The 15,089-nt window shown below is 36.2% G+C and overlaps 1 protein-coding gene and 1 pseudogene across 3 annotated transcripts in view; one reads left to right on the top strand and one right to left on the bottom strand.

The window, feature by feature from the left end:
* CADM2 (cell adhesion molecule 2) overlaps positions 1-15,089 on the top strand; it is a 1,291,443-nt gene that overhangs the window by 1,230,197 nt on the left and 46,157 nt on the right. The window lies entirely within an intron of this gene.
* On the bottom strand, positions 172-1,107 carry LOC114118233 (olfactory receptor 6C2-like; annotated as a pseudogene).

Here is a 15,089-nt window from a genome sequence, read left to right on the forward strand (position 1 = left end):
ATAAATAAATAAATGAAACTGAGCAAGGAGAAAATAAAGTTGAATATTAAGTAAAAAAAAAGAAAAAAGAAATGACTTAATCAGAATAGAAGACCAGATCTCACTTAAGAAGAGATAATAGAGGATATACACATAAGACGATTGTTTAGGGAACCTGATCTCAACGTTCTCTTAGTTCTTTGAGACCTGTAGAATTCTTGAGTAAATCACTAAATGCTTGTTTCACTTGTTTGTTTCTCAGAGTATAAATAAATGGGTTTAACATGGGGGAAATGGAAGTCGTAAGTATTACTACTTCCTTATTGATAGTCATTTCATCTTTTGATGAAAGTTTGATATAGACAAACATGCAGCTGCCATAGGTGATAGAAACCACAACAAAGTGGGAAGAACAGGTGGAAAAAGCTTTTGTCTTTTGCTAGGCAGAGGGGAATCTTAGAACTGTTCTGATGATACATATGTAGGACAGAACAACACATGTAAGAGTCGTGATAAATATCAACACATAGCAAACAAGAGTTATCTCTTCCATGAACCATGGATCTGAGCATGAGATCTTCAGGAGTGGATAAATGTCACAAAAAAACGTGATCAATGACAGAGTCACAGAATTCCAGATTCAGTCCCAAGCAAAACGGTGGAAAAACAATTAAGAAAGTGGTTATCCAACAGCAGAAGAAAACCATTTTGCAGAATCTGTGGTTCATGATGGTCATGTAATGCAGGGGTTTGCAGATGGCTACATAACGATCATAGGACAGGGTGACCAAGAGAAAGAATTCTGTTACACCAAACATAGATTTAAAAACTAGTTGGAACAGGCGAGCGTTATAAGTAACGGTCCTGTTTCCTGTTAATATACTGTACAAGAATCTAGGAATGCAGGCAGAAGTGAATGAGATTTCTAAGACGGAACAATTTTGGAGAAAAAAGTACATCGCAGTTTTAAGGTGAGAATCCACTAATATGAGGGTTATGATGACCAGGTTTCCAATTATATTCAACATGTATGTGATGAGTAGAAAATATCAAAGTCAAAATCTGCATTTGTAGGTTATCTGTTAATCCCTGGAGGATGAAACTGAATGCTGATGTGTGGTTTCTCATTTCTGGGTCCTGACTTCTACAGTCTTCCTGTAAAACTGAGGGAGGTACGATCTGAGAAGACAGTGAGAAAATGTTTTACAGTAGCTTTTGTTTAGAAAAGCTAAACAATATTATCCTACATGTATTATCTTACAATATTATTATCTTACATTATTATTATACGTGAGTATTTTTAACTTAATTCAGAGCTGTAAGCCCTGTTGATACATCCCTTGATAGGTTAGAAACTTGGCGTTCAGTTTTGACACAAAATATGGTGAGATATGCAGTTTATATTGTAATTTACTGTACATGCAAACACACACAAATATATATACTTACACAGCTTTGCAACAAGAATTTCAGTAAAATACTAATCATCAGATGCCCTGTTTTCTGATATTATATATGTAATCTATAAAGATATCAACCACTATGCTGTATATCTGAAACTGTATCAACTATACTACAATTTTTAAAATAAATAAATGCAAATATGATCACAAAAAAATAAAATTTTTGTAGATAATACATAAGAGAAAATTATGTACACATTTTGTCATTTTACAGCAAAAACTTATTTAAAGATAGAGGTTAATGACAGATAAGTAAAAATTTCTGGTGAATGAGGAAGAAATATAATTAAATGATGGTATGGTAATGTTAATATAGCTACCAGTTGTAACTCCCACTTCTTTCTCTGAAGCCTAAAATCTAGCATGTTTTGTTAATCACAACCTACCAAATTATCATTCTCATCAGCCTAGAGCTACAAATGTGAGGAGATGTAAAAAACTTAAATTTACCCTTTTATTGTCCCTTCAAATAATTTCTAAAATCTTAACATTCTGAATTGTCCTGGCATTTTATGATAATGTTAACACTTAGGAGAATCATTATGTTTTATTCTTATTTAATGATGATTAATATGTCTTTACTATATAATCAAGATAAAATAATACAGTTCCCCCAAATTGTTCTTTTATATAATAAAGAAAACAGAAATTACCGAGGATGCAATTAGGGATTTAAATAAATTTAAATGTAACAAAAGGATTTATTTTAAAACTTTCACCCATATCTACTGAAGAGACAAAGTTGGAATGGGAATATTTAGATAGAAAAAGAAGTTACAGTTTTTTCAGAATAAAATTAATTCAAAAGAAATGTACAGTAATTCTTTTCTAACCACAGTATATCAAACACTATTTTGATTACTTTCAGCTGACCTGCAGGCCTCTTTCTGTCCTTTAAAGGTGGGCTCACATCACACTAAACAGGCTGAAAGAGAAATTGTTTTGCAAACTTGTACCTAAATAAAACTTCAGTTTGGAGTAACATATAAAAAGAAGAATTTTAGAATAGCATAAGTAAAACACAACCAAGAAAAGATATCTATTTGTGTCCTCAGGTTCTTATGATTTGATCAAATGAATATCATTCCCTAATCCTATTCTAAATGTGCTTTGCCAATTAACGACATGACATCTCAACATTGTCTTTTGATTTCTCAAAGAAAAGTTGTAAAATATGTTTTGCTGTTGTTCAGTCTCTAAGTAGATTCCAACTCTTTGCAACCCCATGTCCTATAGCACACCAGGCTTCCCTGTTCCCCACTATTTCCCGGAATTTACTCCAACTCATATCCATTGAGTCGGTGATGCTATCTAACAATTTTATTTTCTGCTGCCTCCCTTCTCCTTTTGCCTTCAGTCTTTCCCAGCATCAGAGTCTTTTCCAATCAGTTGGCTCTCCACATCATGTGGTCAAAGTATTAGAACTCCAGAGATAATCCTTTCAATGAATATTCAGGGTTGATTTCTTTTAGGATTGACTGGTTTGATCTCCTGCTGCCCAAGGGACTCTCAGGAGTCTTCTCCAACACCACAGTTTGAAAGTATCAATTCTTCTACTCACAGACTTCATGGTCCACCTCTCACGTTCTCACATGACTGCGGGAAAAACCATAGCTTTGACAATGCAGACATTTGCTGGCAAAGTGATGTCTCTGCTTTTTAACACATTGTTTATGTTTGTCACAGATTTTCTTCCAAGGAGCAAGGGTCTTTTAATTCCATGGCTGCAATCAGTCTGCAGTGGGTAAAGAATCTGCCTGCAATGCAGAGAGCCAGGAGACTAGAGTTCAATCCCTGGATCAAAAAGATACCCTGAAAGAGGAAATGGCAGCCTGCTCCAGTATATATACACACACACACACACACATACACTCTTTTGTGAGAGTCAGTATTCATCATGTGGCCAAGTCTCTTACATTATTAGAGAAAATCCCATAATTCAAGAAGACAAATATCTTGGATGGGTTTTTAGCTCTTTTTTAATACCTTTGAGAGAATTCCTTGCATTTCTGCTTCACTTCTGAAAGAAATGTAGTGGCTATCTTCCAGGATTACAGTTGTAAAAGTTTGTTCACCACTTTTAAAGAACAGTATTTATCTAAAAGCTGTTAGGTTTTAGAACTACCAGCTCTTCTTTAATGTCAGCCCCAATTTCAAAGTTTTTCTGAAATAGGAATCTGTATTAAGGACAATGATGAATTCAAAGTGAAAGTTGCTCAGTCCTGTCTGACTCATTGTGACCCCATGGACTACACAGTCTGTGAAATTCTCTAGGCCAGAAGACTAGAGTGGGTAGCCTTTCCCTTCCCCAGGGGATCTTTCCAACCCAGGGATTAAACCCAGGTCTCCTGTATTGCAGGCAGATTCTTTACCAGCTGAGACAACAGGGAAGCCCACAAATACTGGAGTGGGTAGCCTATTCCTTCTCCAGAGGTTCTTCCTCACCCAGGAATCCAAGTGGGGACTCTTGCAATGCAGGCTGATTCTTTACCAGCTGAGCTACCAGGGAAGTCAGTCTAATTTAATTCTTTCCTTCCGTTAATTTCTCACTAAGTCTTGGGTGACCCAAAGAGGTAAATTCATAGGCATACCCCATATTCTAATTCTCTCTTGTCTATTCTTCTGTTTCAATTGTTGCTGTGCTGCTAAGTCCCTTCAGTCGTGTCCAACTCTGTGCGAACCCATAGATGGCAGCCCACCAGGCTCCCCCGTCCCTGGGATTCTCCAGGCGAGAACACTGGAGTGGGTTGCCATTTCCTTCTCCAATGCATGAAAGTGAAAAGTGTAAGTGAAGTCACTCAGTCGTGTCCAACTGTTTGCAAACCCATGCATTGCAGCCTACCAGGCTCCTCCATCCATGGGATTTTCCAAGCAAGAGTACTGGAGTGGGGTGCCATTGCCTTCTCCATTTGTTTCAGTTGAAATTTGCCCTAATTTTTCTCACCAGCCCTAAACTCTACTTGCAGCTTGCCAATGTAAACTTCACACAGCTTGATAAACTAAATCACATTAGTATGTGAATGGGACATTTTTCACCTTAGAATCTTCTTTTTCCCAAATAGCAGCAGTAAGTTGCAGCCTTTGGGGAGCAATGCCCTATTTTCATTACCTGCTGGACCCTGTGGTGTTAGATTAGCCCCTTTAACAGGTCTAAACCTTACTGTATTGATTCTGACCTACTTTTCACTTATAGCAGGACAGACCATGTCTCTAACTTTATCACCTCAATGTATATTTGTATTCTGAAATTTATTATTTTTTACTTATCCTGGCTTAGAGCATCATTAATTTTAATTTCTACTCCTGGAATATACATTGGATTCTCATATCGAACAGTAGTTGAAATAAAGGAAAATTACATTCCTTCCAAAATATACTTTATAAAACATTATAGAACCTATAGGTAAATTATCTGAGACCAGAGGTCTACTTAAATTAGAACATTATTAGTAATTGGAAGCAATTATATATTGCTCAGATATTAATACATTGGCACTACAATTGCCCATGTTATGTGATAATAAATCTGTAACAGCACAAATCAAAATTGACTTGATTAGATACCAGCAAAACTTGGATCATGTTAAGCACTTTGCAAATATTTCTCTTAATAAGCATATCTGGGCTTGCTTCAGTAATACTGCAAAATTGACTATATATTTAGGAGTAATTATAACTATTAGTTTCAGTATTCTTAACACTGGTCAGGACATTAGTCTCTACTAGGAGCTTAAGCAAGCATACTCACCTAAATTTTATCTTTATCTTTAAGATGTTTATACAAATGAATGTACTGTATCTTCCTTCAGTCTTCATCTGATAAACTCTTCCTTCATCTTTAAAAGCAGATTGTGGGATAATAATGATGAGGAATATAGTAAACTAATTTGCTTATTTGGGGCATGGCAGGTAGGTGTCAGATCTTAAGTTTATAAAGTAATTCATCATTTAAATTAAAAAAAAATATAACAAATATAATTTATATTACACAACTATTATATGACAAGATTTTGTTTATTTCCCTCAATTTTTAAAAAAAATATCTCAGCCTTGCAATAACAGTGGAACTAAACATCAGGAGTATAGGAATAAATGTTTACTTATTCATAAGGAGTTTAGGGACTAAAAATAAAGGAGACAAGATAACTTAAACAGACAAATGCAATATAACGTAGCATAAAACAAGTTTGAAAATATTTCTTAGCAAACCAAAACAGTGATTATTTTTGAAAGATATGCATATCTCATGTAAAATAAAATAACAATGATAGTGATAATCAAATAACTATCAGTTCATTTCAGCCGCTCTGCCATGTCCAACCCTTTGCGACCCCATGGACTATAGCATACCAGGCCTCCCTGTCCATCACCAATTCTGGAGCTTGCTCACACTCATGTCCATTGAGTCGGTGATGTCATCCAACATCTCTTCCTCTGTCATCCCCTTCTCCTCCTGCCTTCAATCTTTCCCAAACTCAGGGTCTTTTCCAATAAGTCATTTCTTTGCATCAGGTGGCCAAAGTATTGGTTTCAACTTTAGCATCAGTCCTTCCAAAGAATATTCAGTACTGATTTCCTTTAGAATTGTCTGGTTTGATCTGGTGCAGTCCCAGGGACCCTCAAGAGCCTTCTCTAACACTATAGTTCAAAAGTATCAATTCTTCTGTGCTCAGCTTTCTTTATAGTCCAGCTCAAACATCCATACATGACTACTGGAAAAATAATATCTTTGACTAGACAGAACTTTGTCTGTAAAGTAATATCTCTGCTTTTTAATATGCTGTCTAGATTGGCCGTAGCTTTTCTTCCAAAAAGCAAGCATCATTTAATTTCATGGCTGCAGTCACCATCTGTGCTGATTTTGGAGCCCAAGAAAATAAAGTCTCTCACTGTTTCCATTGTTTTCCCATCTCTTTGCCACGAAGTGATGGGGCCGGATGCCATGATCTTAGTTTTTTGAATGTTGAGTTTTAAGCCAGATTTTTCACTCTCCTCTTTTGCCTTCATCAAGAGACTCTTCAGTTCCTCTTTGCTTTCTGCCATTAGGGTGGTGTCATCTGCATATGTGAGGTTATTAATATTTCTGCTGGACATCTTGATTCCAGCTTATGCTTCATCCAGTCTGGCATTTCACATGATGCACTCTGCATAGAAGTTAAATAAGCACAGTGACAATATACAGATTTGATATACTCCTTGCCCAATTCGGAACCAGTCCTTTGTTCCATGTCTGGTTCTAACTCTTGCTTCTTGACCTGTATACAGGTTTCTCAGGAAGCAGGTAAGATGATCTGGTATTCCCATCTGTTGAAGAATATTCCATGGTTTGTTGTGATCCATACAGTCAAAGGCTTTGGTGTAGTCAAAGCAGAAGAAGATGTTTCTCTGAACTTCTATTTTTTTCTATGATCCAGTGGATGTTGGCAATTTAATCTTTGGTTCCTCTGCCTTTTCTAAATCCAGTTTAAATACCTGGAAGCTCTTGGTTCATATACTGTTGAAGCCTGGCTTGGAGAATTTTGAGAATCATTTTGCTAGCATATGAGATAAATACAATTGTGCGGTGCAATTGAACATACTTTGGTATTGCTTTTTCTTTGGGATTGGAATGAAACCTGACCTTTCCCAATCCTGTGGCCACTGCTGAGCTTTCCAAACTTGCTGGCATATTAAGTGCAGCACTTCCACAGCATCATCTTTTAGGAATTGCAATAGCTCAGCTGGAATTCCATCACCTCCACTAGCTTTGTTCATTGTGATGCTTCCTAAGGCCCATTTTCCTTTGCAATCTAGGATGTCTGGCTCTAGATGAGTAATCACATCATCATGGTTATCTGTGTCATTAAGATTTCTTTTTGCAAATAACAATAGCCATCATTAACTGAGTATTTATTATGTATCAGTGAATGTTCTGTTTTATAAGTTTAGAAATATTTTCCAAGAAGTTAAGAATTAAAATCAATGCCATTGTCCCAAATCATCCCACCCTCGCCTTCTCCCACAGAGTCCAAAAGACTGACACAGAGGGATGGTATGGGGAGGGAGGAGGGAGGGGAGTTCAGGATGGGGAACACGTGTATACCTGTGGCGGATTCATGTTGATGTATGGCAGAACCAATACAATATTGTAACGTAATTAACCTCCAATTAAAATTAATAAATTTATATTAAAAGAAAGAATTAAAATCAAGTTCTTTCAACAAGACCAAGTCTGTGATTCAAATCCAGGTCTGCCTAATTCCCGAATTTCTTTGCCCTTTCTCATTACTTTGCATTTTTGTGTCTGATATTTTAATGTGTACGAATGAGAACTAGAGCAGAATTTTGTTGTAGGAAAAAAAAAAAAAACCAACAAACCAAGAGCTGGGACACCTGAAATTTTAACCACAATCATGTTATTTCCTTGCTGTATCTCTGTAGGTAAGTCATGCTTTTCACTGAGCTTGATAAATAAGAGATAGTCATACTTGCATCCACTGTTTCATGTTTTTTTTTTTTTCCCTTTTTTTTTGGTATGCAGACCAATAGAAACCATGGTGTAAACAATAAAGTCCTACAGAAATAGAGGTCTTCCACAACTTCAGCTAAAATCACTCTCCTACAGACATATTTTCCTTGTTGTTGTTGGTTTTTTTTTTTCACTTTACAGTATTGTACTGGTTTTGCTATACATCAACATGAATCTGCTACAGATGTACACATGTTCCTCATCCTGAACCCCCCTCCCACCTCCCTCCCCATACCATCCCTCTGGGTCATCCCAGTGCACCAGCCCCAAGCATCCTGCATCATGCATCGAATCTGAACTGGAGTTTGGTTTCACATATGATATTATACATGTTTCAATGCCATTCTCCCAAATCATCCCACCCTCGCCCTCTCCCACAGAGTCCATAAGACTATTCTATACATCTGTGTTTCCTTGGCAATTTGTTGACCATTCCATGCTTTATTGGGTTATGCTACTGGGTATGTCTTTTCCCTGCCTTGCCATCTAGAACACTTCTACTTATGCTTCAAAACCTCCTGAAGATGTCAGTGTCTCTAATATACCTCTTCTGTTCTCATACTGTGTGTTTTCGTAGCACCAGTTAAAAGAGAGAATTAGAGCACTTAACGACTCTGTATTGTTGTGATTGCTCTTGGTCTGCCAGATTCTGCCACTAGACTGTATCTTTAATGACTTAATGCATCCTTAGTGGTAGAAAAAAATGCTCCTTAAATTTTTGTTGATGTTAAATCTAAATATTAAACTTATAAACATTCTTTGAAATATATGCATTCTTACAATTAATGGTTATGCAAGGACCTAGTCTCAGAGCTTGTAAACAATGAGAATATCTTGCAAGAGAAGAAAAGGGCCCCTGACTTATTCTCAACAGTATTAGATTTGTAATCCTCAAATATACAAGCCAAAAGAATGAACAGAATTCTGACTCTCTTTTCTGAAACAAACAAAAATAATGAATTAATAATAATTAAAAGGATTGTGTTGTTGTTACTGTTTGTCGTTTAATCACTAAGTCCTGTCTGACTCTTTTGCAACACCAAGGAATATAGCCCACCAGGTTCCTCTGTCCATGGGATTTCCCAGGCAAGAATACTGCAGTGAGTTGCCACTTCCTACTTCAGAGGATCTTCCCAATCCAGGGATCAAACTTGTGTTTCTTGCATCTCCTGGATGGGCAAGCAAATTCTTTACTACATAACCACCAGGGAAGCCCAAAAGGATTGATCATCATTCATTTCTAAATGTGTTAAGAAATTTTTCAGTTTGATTGTCCAATGCAGCGCATTCACCTTGCTCTTCACATTTCACTCTTTTTTTTTTTTCAAAGCTAGCTTATTCTCAGATTTTCTTGAACAACACAGATATTTAAATGCAGTATACTTCTTTCTGTTGAGTATAAAGTGTCTTCTTCCCAATAATGCATATCACATATTGGAATGGAAGAATATATCCCATGATATGTGATTTATAATTGAAGGCAAAATGAGAAAACAAAACAAACAGAAACCTCACATCCACAGCAGAGAGATGATAATTTATCATCTATCTTTTCTGTGTGTTTATCATAATTATTTTAGGACACACCTTTTCAATGCATAGCTGCTCTTCATTAGATCCATATTGTCATAGGAAGTAGGATTCTCCTTTTGAGTGTGGCCACCAGCAGGAAAACATCCATTTGCCTATAATTGATTTTCAGGTTTATTTAAAATGCTCCATGAAGCGTAGCATATTGAAATGACTCATCATGTTTATTGGAATATCTTGAGGATAAAAGTTATCTTTGAATGATATTAGCATATTAAATATAGTATAAAAAGATAGTTCTTTAAAAATATTTTAAAATAGTTTTACTATTCATCTTTTAATTTTTTCCACAATTTTTAAACTACTGCTCTTTATGAGAATATGAGTAGTCAATTCCAAATGCATCGGTAGGAGGGTCTAAGTGAACTAGTAGGCAGCCTTTCCTTAAAAAATTGCAAATAGAACTGCCTTATGACCCAGCAATCCCACTGCTGGGCATACACACCGAGGAAACCAGAATTGAAAGAGACACATGCACCCCAATGTTCATCGCAGCACTGTTTATAATAGCCAGGACATGGAAACAACCTAGATGTCCCTCAGCAGATGAATGGATAAGAAAGCCTTGGTACATATACACAATGGAGTATTACTCAGCCATTAAAAAGAATATATTTGAATCAGTTCTGATGAGATGGATAAAACTGGAGCCGATTATACAGAGTGAAATAAGCCAGAAAGAAAAACACCAATACAGTATACTAACACATATATATGGAATTTAGAAAGATGGCAATGATGACCCTGTATGCAAGACAGCAAAAAAGACACAGATGTGTATAGCGGACTTCTGGACTCAGAGGGAGAGGGATAGGGTGGGATGATTTGGGAGAATGGCATTGAAACATGTATACTATCATGTAAGAATCAAATCACCAGTCTATGTGCAATGCAGGATACAGCATGCTTGGGGCTGGTGCATGGGGATGACCCAGAGGGATGTTTGGGAGGGAGGTGGGAGGGGGTTCATGTTTGGGATCGCATGTACACCCATGGTGGATTCATGTCAATGTATGGCAAAACCAATACAGTATTGTAAAGTAAAATAAAGTAAAAATAATAATAAAAAAAGAATAGATAAGAAAATGACAGTTGACTTGTTCTCTTATAAGCATCCCAATGCAGTTCAGTAAATATCCATATTATCTTATTATTGCCTAGAGATTCAAAAGACCTGGGATACAGGTTATACCATCTAACTTACTTTAGAAAATTCGGATATCTCTTTTCTTTGAGAAAGAACTCACAATCTATTTTGAAAAGTTAACATCTAACTGCCAGGTTATAGAATGCAATGAATTATCTTTCCTAGAGATACTGAGTAACACACAGTTGAATTTAATTTCGTTAACTTCATATAAAAGTGTATATTTTACATTCTGTTTTCAGCAGAAAAATAAGATTTTATAATTGACTTATATAAATGATTGTAGAGAAGCAGCATATGAAACTACATGTGGAGAATAAAGGGTGACGGCATTATCTGAGTTAACATAACCCCTTTGTGTAAAATTATAGGCTTACTACAAAGGTAGACTCATGTATTCATTTAACTTTATTTGAGTTGTCAATATTATGAACAATAGAAAATGAGTAAGACATTGTTAATTACTTTCAAATAGCTTCCGATCTAGTAAAGAGAACTGTGGCTAGAAATTGCTATAAAAATTATTTTAAACTATCAAGAAGCATAAAAGGGTTGGCAAATTTCATCATGCAAAAGAGGTTCACCTATTTTCCAAAAAAATGTTTTCTAAGTATATTTTCTTCTTTTATCCTTCTTTTCTTAAAAGAAAGAGAGCCAGGCAATGAGGCTTACAACCTGCATATTTTACTTCTTCCTTTTTCATTGTATATCTTAAACTCCTGGTACTTGCAAATCTATTAAATAGTTTGAAAACAACTGCTATGAAGGAAAGAACATGAGGTTTGAAGCCTAACACAGATGGATTGAAATCTCTACTTTTAGGTTGTAGTTAAATGAGTAAATCATGCAATTTTGTTAATTGTCTGTATGCTCCTTTGTAAATTGGGGCAATAATACCTCACTTAACCTGTATTAAATTATAGAATGCATCTATAGTACCTAGACTACTGTTCTACTATATTAACAGCTGTTCTTATAGCTTGAGTTCTACTCTGGGGAAAAAGGATTAATTGAGTGCTTACAACTACAGTGGGAGATAGATTAGGATACAATGAATTGTGGGATCCATGGTGAAAACCATGAAAAAAGAACTAGAAGGTGAAATCCCCCTTATGCCAGCTCCACTGGAAAATAAAAGCTTTGATACTGAGCAGAGAGGAAATAAATCTGCAGAGTATGAGTTCAGGAACATTCTTGTGATAGGTCTTAAATGCCATGCCAAGAAGAGAGATATTTAACATCCTAGGCAATGGAGAATTATTGAATATTTTTGGATGGTGAAGTGCCATGATCATAATTTTGCTTTAAGCACATTAAAATTATACTTGGCTTTTGAACAAAAGAGAGTGAGAAAAGTCTAGAGGCTGAAAGACAATTTAAGAGATGTTTGTCCAAGACAAAAAAAAGGAGGACATAACAGAAAGTGGAATATAACAGAAAGGAGGAAGTCGATAATATGGGAATTTGAAGAATTTAATGTTATTATTTGCAGAGAACAAAGAAAAATGAATATATATATATTTTTAATGTAGTGAGAAGTAGAAGAGATTTTGTATTGTAAGATAATAGGATTTATTTTGGGAAAATATTTAAATAGTGCTTGACATTTTTTTCTGAGCACTTTCATCTCTTTTCTTGGGCCGAGGACAGTGGGATCAGGGGAAAAGTTCTTTGTCTCAACTTATCAACTGATCAATGAATAAAGGCAGATTAAGAAGATAACTGACTTGGCCTGGTTCCCACAGCTGATAACAAAGACTTTAAATTTCTGGCTCCTAGACCACAACTCTATTCACTACTCTGGATTATATATTAACATTCCAGGGAACATCTCAAGAGAAAATGGTTAGCATTATACTGACATTTGAAACTTCTATTTGTACACGGGTGAGGCAAATTATTATGTGAGCCACCAACACAGAGTCTTCAGCCATAAGGATAACATTGTCAAGAGAACAGGTAATAAAGGAGAAATACTTTAATCCCTGAGGAATATGAATTCTTAGAAAGTAGGTGGAGGAGAAAGACAAAAGAAATTCAATCTGGTTGACAAAAGGTAATTTAAAATAAGGCAGATATCTGTAGGTTAAGGAAGGAGAAAACTTTTAAAAGAAAATAAAATAGAGTGGTTTAGTGGAAAAGGATTAGGAAATGCCACTTCTTTGGGTCAAGTTATTTGAAAAATATGTTTGAGAGAATGCTTTTATTTCTCTAATGGGAGATGAAAGGAAAATTAAGGTTCTACTGTAATAGCCTGAAACCTGGAAACAGTGAATGGCTATGCTGGGATATAATAACAGCTGTTTGAATTTTGGTGTTTTTGTTGGTCAGTTGCTAAGTTGTGTTTGACTCTTTGCTGCCCCATGCACTGCAGCACACCAGGCTCTTCCATTATCTCCTGGGGTTTGCTCAAATTCATGCTGATTAAATCAATGATGCTATTAACCGTTCTCATGCTCTGCCACCCCCTTCTCCTTTTGCCTTTAGTCTTTCCCAGCATCAGGGCTTTTGGATTGACTGGTTTGACCTCTTTGCTGTCCAAGGGACCCTCAAGAGTCTTCTCCAAAACCACAGTTCAAAAGCATCAGTTCTTCAACACTCAGCCATCATTATGGTCCAGCTCTCATAGCCATGCATGATTACTGGAGAAACCATAGCTTGGTCTATCCAAATCTTTGTTGGCAAAATAGTGTCTCTGCTTTTTAATATGCTATCTAGGTTTGTCACAGCTTTTCTTCCGAGGAGCAAGCATCTTTTAATTTCATGGGTATAGTCACCATCTGCAGTGATTTGAGAGCCCAAGAAACTAAAATCTATTATTGCTTCAACTTTTTCTACTTTATTTGCCAGGAAGTGATGGAACAAGATGCCATGATCTTAGTTTTCTAATGCTGAGTTTCAAGTTAGCTTTTTCATTCTCCTCTTTCAACCTCATCAAAAGTCTCTTTAGTTCCTTTTCACTTTCTGCCATTAAAGTGGTATAAACTGTGCATCTGAGATTGTTGATATTTCTCTTGGCAATCTGAATTCAGCTTATGATTCATCAAGCCCAGCATTTCATGTGATGTGGTATGCATATAAGTTAAATAAACAGGGTGACAATATACAGTCTTGTCACATGCCTTTCCCAATTTTGAACCAGTCAGTTGTTTCACGTCCAGCTCTGTTGCTTCCTGACAGATATACAGGTTTCTCTGGAGACAGTAAGGCAGTCTGTTACTCCCCTCTTTAAGGACTTTCCACAGTTTGCTGTGATCCACACAGCCAGAGGCTTTACTGTTATCAATAAAGCAGAAGTATATGTTTTTCTGGAACACCCTTGCCTTCTCCATGATCCAGTGAAAGCTGGCAATTTGATCTCTGGTTCCTCTTCCTCTTTGAAACCCAGCTTGTACATCTGAAAGTTTTTGGTTCACATACTGTTGAAGCCTAGCTTGAAAGGTTTTGAGTACAACTTAGCTAGCATGTGAAATGAACACAACTCTATGATAGGTTGAGCTTTCATTGTCATTGCCATTCTTTGGGATTGGAATGATAACTGACTATTTTTAGCCCTGTGGTCCCTGCTGAATTTTTCAAATCTGCTGAAATATTGAGTGCAGCACTTTTTTTTTTTTGATTTTTGTTTTTACTTTTACTTTTTTTTAAATTTTATTTTTACTTTATTTTACTTTACAATACTGTATTGGTTTTGCCATACATTGACATGAATCCGCCACAGGTGTATATGAGCCCCCAACAGCATCATCTTTTAGGATTTGAAATAGCTCAGCTGGAATTCTGTCACCTCTTAGCTTTTTCAGGAAATCATAATGTTATATGAGAATTATGTGTGTGTGTGTGGTGGTGAGGGGGAGGAGATTCATTGACAAGAAGAGTGTGTGCATGAGTGTTAAGTTGCTTCAATCATGTCCAACTCTTTGTGACTCTATGGACCATAGTCCGCTTGGCTCTTCTGTCCATGGCATTCTCCAGGCAAGAATACTGGAGTCGGTTGCTGTGTCCTCCTTCAAGGGAATCTTCCTGATCCAGGGATTGAACCTGCATCTCTTACATCTTCTGCATTTGCAAGTGGCTTCTTTACCACTAGCATCACTTTGGAAGCCCCAACAGGAATAAACTTAAACAATTTATTAACTTAGATGTTTTCTCTTCTCTATATGTGAAAAAATAATCGTTCTTCTATTGTTACTGGGTTTGACTAAATGCATAGTTTTGGGGTGGATTTTAATTAAAATTCACAAATGAAGTGAGCAACATATAGGCACTGTGAAACTTCTCAAAGAAATCTCAAATATGCATTTCATCTAATTTGAGATAGAGAAGGGCATTTTTTTTTCTGGCTAAAACTGTTGGTAATTTGTCTTCCAGTTATCAAACAAATACAGAAAGTTTAAAAACA

Source organism: Ovis aries, chromosome 1 (genome assembly GCF_016772045.2).
Source record: "Ovis aries strain OAR_USU_Benz2616 breed Rambouillet chromosome 1, ARS-UI_Ramb_v3.0, whole genome shotgun sequence".
Lineage (NCBI taxonomy): Eukaryota > Metazoa > Chordata > Mammalia > Artiodactyla > Bovidae > Ovis > Ovis aries.